This window comes from Aythya marila (assembly GCF_965140915.1).
Source record: "Aythya marila genome assembly, contig: HAP1_HAP1_SCAFFOLD_451, whole genome shotgun sequence".
Classification (NCBI taxonomy): domain Eukaryota; kingdom Metazoa; phylum Chordata; class Aves; order Anseriformes; family Anatidae; genus Aythya; species Aythya marila.
Genome location: NW_028136669.1, coordinates 35,662 through 42,459, shown reverse-complemented (window position 1 = coordinate 42,459; position 6,798 = coordinate 35,662).

Sequence of the window (6,798 nt, the reverse complement as noted above, 5' to 3'; positions counted from 1 at the left end):
GATAAGCGGTGGGATGCTTGGATGGTTGGATGGATGGATGGAGAGATGATGGGAAAAGGGACCGATGGGTGCAGGGACACCGCTGGAGAGCGGGGTGGCTGCGTCATGGCCGGGGGGGGACACCGAACAGCACCACCAACAAACCCTACAAAAAAATACACTCAGGTCTCTCCACAAAAACCCTTTATTCCCTCTCTGCCCCCCAAGCCCCATCCCCTCCTGCCTCGGGGACCCTGCCCGTGGGGTGCCCCCAGCAGCGGTGCCGTGCCCCTGACCTCAGGGCGTCCACCCTGGGTGTCCCCACGTGCCCGGGCCTGTGGTGGAACCGTGTCCAACCCCCCCCCAGTGCCGTGCCCTCGGGCAGGGGTGGGGGAGGCTCCTCCGGCTCGCCCCGACCTGCCGAGGGGCGGCCGGGGGCCCCGCAGCACCTGCAGAGCTGCGCAGCTCCTCCTGCCCCGCGGGGCCGGGGGCTGCCTCCTGCCCTGCACCGGGACATGGAGCACGGGGCTGGGGAGGGCACGGTGCTGCCCGTGGGGTGTGGGATCCATTCTGCCCATGGTATGGGCTTGGTGCTGCCCATAGGGTGGGCACGGTGCTGCTCATGGTATGGGCACGGTGCTGCCTGTGGGGTATGGGATCTGTGCTGCCAACTGTATGGGCACCGTGCTGCTCGTGAGAGGAGCACGGTGCTGGTATGGGTACGGTGCTGCCCATAGGGTATGGGTACGGTGCTGCCCATAGGGTATGGGTACGGTGCTGCCCACGGTACGGGTACGACGCTGCCCATAGGGTATGGGCATGGCGCTGCTCATGGTACAGGCACTGCGCTGCCCATGGTATGGTCCCAATGCTGCCCGTGGTGCAGCCCCAAAACTGCGCACAGTCTGGGCACCGTGCTGCCCATGGCACGGCCCCAGTGCTGCCCCCAGGCTGCCCCAACGCTGCCCATGGCGTGGCCCCAAAACTGCCCATGGAATAGCCCCGGTGCTGCCCAAAATACAGCCCAATGCTGCTCACCCTATAGCCTCTATGCTGCCCCCATATAGCCTTGATCCCGCCCATGGTTTAGCCCCCATACTGCCCACCCTATAGCCCCTATACTGCCCACCCTATAGCCCCCACACTGCCCACCCTACAGCCCCCATACTGCCCACCCTATAGCCCCTATAATGCCCACAGTATAATCCAATGCTGCCCACGGTGTAGCCCCCCTGCTGCCCCCTTTATAGCCCCCCCCCGCCCCCCATTACGGCCCCACTGCCGTGCCCACCCCCCCACTCCATGCAGGCAGCTGCAGCCCCCCCCGGGCACTGCAGGGGGGGGACACGACCCAAACCGGGGTGGTGCTGGTGGGGGGGGGGGATGGACCCAGCCCCTTCCCTCACCCCCTCTTTATCTCCCCCCCCCCCCCCCCCGCAGCCTCCCCTCCCCCTGCCGACGTGGAGGCTGTGCCGGGGACGTGTCAGTGCGGGGGGGGGGGGGCAAAGAAATGGGGGGGGGGGAAGGAAGAGAGGGGCAAGGATGGGGGGCAAAGGTGGGGGGGCAAAGAATGGGGGGGGTATGGAAGGGGGGGGCAAAGAATGGGGGTAAAGAAGGAGGGGAGCAAAGGGGGGGGGGGCCAAAAAGAGCATCGACTGTGATTTTTTTTTTTGGGGGGGGGGACGCCCAGGGTGGATGCTGGAGCCCCGTGGGATGTCCCGGTCCCTGTCCCGCGTGGGGACGCAGCGCCCCCCCCCCCGGGTTTATGGTACCGGGAGGGGGGGGGCTGCAAGAGAGGGGGGGGGGCTGCAGGAGAGGGGGGGGCATCCCCCTGCCCCCACCGTGCCTCAGTTTCCCTCTCCCCCTGCACGCGTGTCCTTGGGCAGGGAGGGGGCCGCCGTGATTTATTTTTCTTTTAATTGGGGGGGGGAAAACAGGCGGCGAGGAGGGGGGGGGGGGGAAGGACTTTTTATGTCTTTGCCCTGTTTTCATCCCTTTGTCGCGTGGCCCCGCCCCCTCCAGCTCAGGCCCCGCCCCCCGTTGAGGCCCCTCCCCTCCCCCCTCCCCCCCCCCCCCCATTTTTCCAAGGAGCCCCCCCCCCCCCCCCCCCCTCGGATTTCCACGATGGCCAAATCCTGCTGCCAAAGCGGCGGCTGGGGACGGGACGTGGCGGGGAGGGGGGGGGCACAGGAGGGGTGTGGGGGGGCCCAGGGAGGTGGGGGGGCACCGTGGGAATTGGGGACGTGGAAGGGAGGGGGGGGGCTCCCCGAGGAGGGGGGGGGGACGGCGTGGGAATTGGGGACCCCATGGGAGTGGGGGGGGGGGAGCCCAAGGGGATGGGGGGGGGCACTGGGTGAATTGGGGGACCCCATAGGGATGGGGGGGGGCTGTGGGGTCAGGGGGACGTGGAAAGTTTTTGGGGGGGACCATGGGGTTGGGGGGGGTGCTGTGGGGATGGGGGGACCCCATAGGGCTGGGGGACATGGAAAGGATGGGGGGGGGGACACCATGGGGACAAAGGGGGGGGGCAGAAGCCTGAGAGGGAAGAGTTAACCCCCCCCTCGTCCATGCTGGTCCCCCAGGCGGGGAACTGGGATGAACTGGGGGGAACGGGGAGGGAAGGCTGGGGCGAAGGTGCTGACGTGGGGCTGGGAGCGGGTGGGAAGCAGCCGGGGGGGGGGAGGAGGAGGAGGAGGAGGAGGAAGAGCAGAGGCTGGGCTCGGGCATTGCGGAGCTGGAGCAGAGCTGCTGGGGGGGGGGAGGCCGGGCTGGGGGGGGGCCGGGTGGGGGGCACCAGCCCAGCTCCCCCCTGCCCAGGCCCCAGGCTGAGCCCTGCCTTCCTCGGGGGTGGAGGCGTCCTCCCCCCGCAGCGGGGCCTCCCTCCCACCCCGGCCTCCCAGCCCCACCACGATGGGGCCCCCCCAATTTGGGGTCCCCTTGCCCGGGGACCACCCTGCCCCAGCACCTCCCTGGAGCCCCCAGTTGGGGCTGGAGGGGGTTGGGGGGAGGGTTTGGGGGTGTCTTGGGGGGAGGGGGGACCCCCATGGTGTTGTCCTCCCCCACCAAGGGCCACCCACGGTCACCCTCACGTGCCCCCCCCCCCAGCTTCCAGCCGCCCGGCCTCCCACCCACCCAGCCTGCACGGCTGGGGGACCCCAGCCCCAAAATTGGAACCGAATCACTCCGAATTTGGGGAACCACCGAACCCCAACCCCAGCAGCCCCAACCCAAATGCCCAAAACACCAGCAACCCCATCCACCAGTAACCCCAACCACCAGTAAACCCAACCCCCATCCACCCCATCCACCAGTAAACCCAACCACCAGCAACCTCATCCACCAGTAACCCCAATCCCCAGCAACACCAACACCCAGTAACCCCATCCACCAGTAACCCCAACCCCCAGTCACCCCAACCACCAACAAACCCAACCACCAACTCAACAACCCCAACCCAACATCCCCAAGCACCAAATACCCCAAAACCCCAACCCAACCACCCCAACCCAGCAACCCCAACCCAATAACCCCATCCCAATTACCCCATCCCAATAACCCCATCCCAATGACCCCAACCACCCCAAGCCAACCACCCCAACCCACCAGCCCCAACCCGACCCCAATCTCCAGCCCTTCAGGACGAGCCCTGACCCCCCGCTGCCAGCCCCCCGGTGGGATTTTCTCCATTTACCCCCACTCCATCCCACCAAGCTCCCCCCTCAGCTTCCCACTCCCTTCTTGGGACCGAGCCACCCCAAAACCAGGCGGGCCGGGTGCTGGCTGCGCCCAGCATCCTTTAGAAACTGGGACCATCACCTCCTACTGGGTGAGGGGGGGGGCACCCTACAGCTCTGCCCCCATACAAAATCACAGCCCTGCAATATTCCGGGGGGGGGGGGGGGATTTTGGGGTTTGGGGCTTCAGCAGCCCCCAGGGTCCCCCCTTCAAATTGGGGCAGAGGAAGGGTGCGAGGCGGGCGCCGGCAGCCCCACGCCCCGGCCACGTGGCACCGGGGGCCACCGTCCCCAGCCAGGCCCCGGGCGCCCGCCCAGCCGCGGTGGATGAGGTCACTGGGAGAAATCCCAGCCAGGCTCCGGTGCCGGCCGGCAGCGCGAGGAGCCCTCGCCCTCGTCCCTATTCCCATCCCCATCCCCGTCCCTATTCCCATTCCCATCCCCATCCCATCCCCATCCCCGTCCCCATCCCCGTCCCCGTCCCCAGGGGGATGAACCCAGCAGCCCCCGGGGATGCTCTCGCAGGCGGATGAAGGGGGTGGGGACCCCTCCAAAGGGAGCTGGGGGGGGTCGTGGGGAGGGGGCAGGATGGGTGCTGGGGGTCCCCCCCGTGTTCCTCCCGCCCCCGTGGTCCTGCCTGGATGGGGTTGGGGAGCAGCGCCCCGGCCCCCCGGGGGGTGCGTGGGGCCACGGCCGGGAGCGGCAAAAAATTCTTCAATGAAATCGAAAAGGAGAAAAAGGAGGGGGGGGGGGAGAAAAAAAAAAAAGGGAAAAGAAAAATTAAAAAAAAAAAGGCGAGAGAGAAGAAAAGAGAACTGGCAACGGAAAATGTTCGGCGTGTACCTCGGCCCTCAGAATTTCCATCCCGGGCTCTGCAAGCTGAGCCGGCGGGGGCCCGGGCTGGGCTGCTGCTGCTCGCCTGGGGGGCTGCGCGGCCCCGCGCTGGGGGTGCCCCCACCCCGGGGGTGCCCTCGCCCTGGGGATGTCCCCACGGGATGCTCCCCGCCTTGGGGTGTTGCCATCCTTGGGATGCTTCCACTTTGGGGTTGCTTACAGTATTGGGATGCTCCCCTCTTTGGGATGCTCCCCTCTTTGGGATGCTCCCCCTTTTGGGATGCTCCCCCCTTTGGGATGCTCCCCCTTTTGGGATGCTCCCCTCTTGGGATTCTAACCCCTTTGGGATGCTTCCCCACTTTGGGATGCTCCCCCCTTTGAATTGCTCCCCACTTTGGGATGCTCCCCACTTAGGGTTGCTCCCCCCTTTGGGATGCTCCCACCCTCGGGACGCCCCCATCCCAAATCCCCCCAAATAACCCCAAATCCTCCCCCACCACCCCATGCCACGTCCCACGCTGGGGAGCACAAATCGGGGCCACCTCCCCTTGATCCACAGTCACCGTCCCATCCACCTGCACCCCAAACGAGCTGGGGGTCCCCGGCGGGACACAAGCATCCCATGGCTGCCCCCGCTCCCCTCTCCGGGGCGAGGAGCCGCGTCTCGCTGGCAGCCCGGAGCCCAATTAAGCAATTGCCCTGGCTGCTTTGAACGGGAGCTGGAAATAGCCGGCGCAGTCGCTGCCCGTGATTACGGGGTTTTGCCCTGCCTGCCACAATTGAGGGTGCCGAGGGACCAGAATAGCCAGGGCGGTGCCAGGCTGCGGGCTGCGGCCGTGCCGGGGAAACTGAGGCAGCCGGACCCCCACCCACCCCGTGCGAGGGGGGAGCCGTGCCACGGTGGGATGCAGGGGAAAGACCCCCCCTCCAAGCATCACTTATGGGGATTTTTGGGTCCCACAGCGAGAGGCGTGACCCCAAAAGGTCCCACACCTGCGTGCCGCAGCCCCGGGGGACACCCGGTGACCTCCCCCCGATGGACGGCGGGGACCTGGGGGCACCCAAGGGTGCGGCTGGACGGGGCGGGGAGGGGGCGCGGGATGGGTTAGGGGGGCGGCGGGGGCCGGGAGCGCTGCGGGGCCGTGGAGAGAGGGGGGGGGAGGAAAGAAAAAAGGGAGTTAATCCGATCCATGTGTCTGCGCTGTCGAGGGGAGTTAACTCACACCAGATGCCTGCGTCTGCTCCAGCTCCTTTCGGCGCAGGCAAACAAACCCCACCGCCCTCCTCCCCGCCAGCGCCCCCGGCCCCATCAGCTGTGTTTTTCGCTAGGTCCTACCCCAAAACGCAGAGCGGACCCTCCGACCCCCCTCCCCCCCCCCCCGCCCACCTCGCCGTGCCCCCCCCCCCGCCGCTGGGTGACCCCGCGGCCACCGAGGTTTTGGGGGCGGAAAAGTGACTTTCGGGGGCGTCCGCCTCCCTTCGCGCAGACGGGAGCCGCAGGCCCAGTTGGCACCAGTGCAACCAGTCTGGAAAGGGTCGGGGCTGGGGTTGGAGGGAGGGGCTGCGGACCCCTCCCCAGGGCCAGCCCCCGCTCCCTGCTGTCCCCAAGGCGAAGGTCCCAGGCGGGTGCCACCGTCCCGCAGCTGGGAGCCGCAGCAGGCCTCCGCCTGCATCTCCATCCCGCTTCCTAGGATCCTAATGGCTTTTCCAGGCTTTTATTATTATTATTCTAATTTTTTTTTTTTTTTCCAAAAAGCGGGATTTCTGCCCTTTCCCTCCCCCAGCCCCCCAGCCCCTGCACCAAACCCTACATTCCTGGGGCGGGCGGCCGGGGCTGATGAGGTGGCACCGTCCCCCGTCCCTACCCCCCCCCCCCTTCTCCTCCCCTCCCGCTCTACATGCATATAAAAAACGATGACATTCTTTTCTTTTCTGTCATGCTGCAAAAATTAAAGACACATCTTCAGGCTGGAGCCCGGCCAGGGGTTTTCGAGTCGCCGAGGCATGATTGGAGGAGCCTTCGCCTGCAACGTGTCTCGGATGCATAGATACAGGCTTGAACGCCGGCCAGCTGCTCCGCGCGCGCGCCCGGGTGTGCAGCTCGCGCAGATAACTCCTGCTGCTGGCTTTTTTTTTTTTTTCTTTGCATTTAATTGCAGCCTGGAAAAAAAGACCTGGAGAGGTCACCGGCGCAGGGTGGTTTTTTTTTTTTTTTTTTTTGCTCGCCGGTTCGACGTGTCTCTTCCCCCCC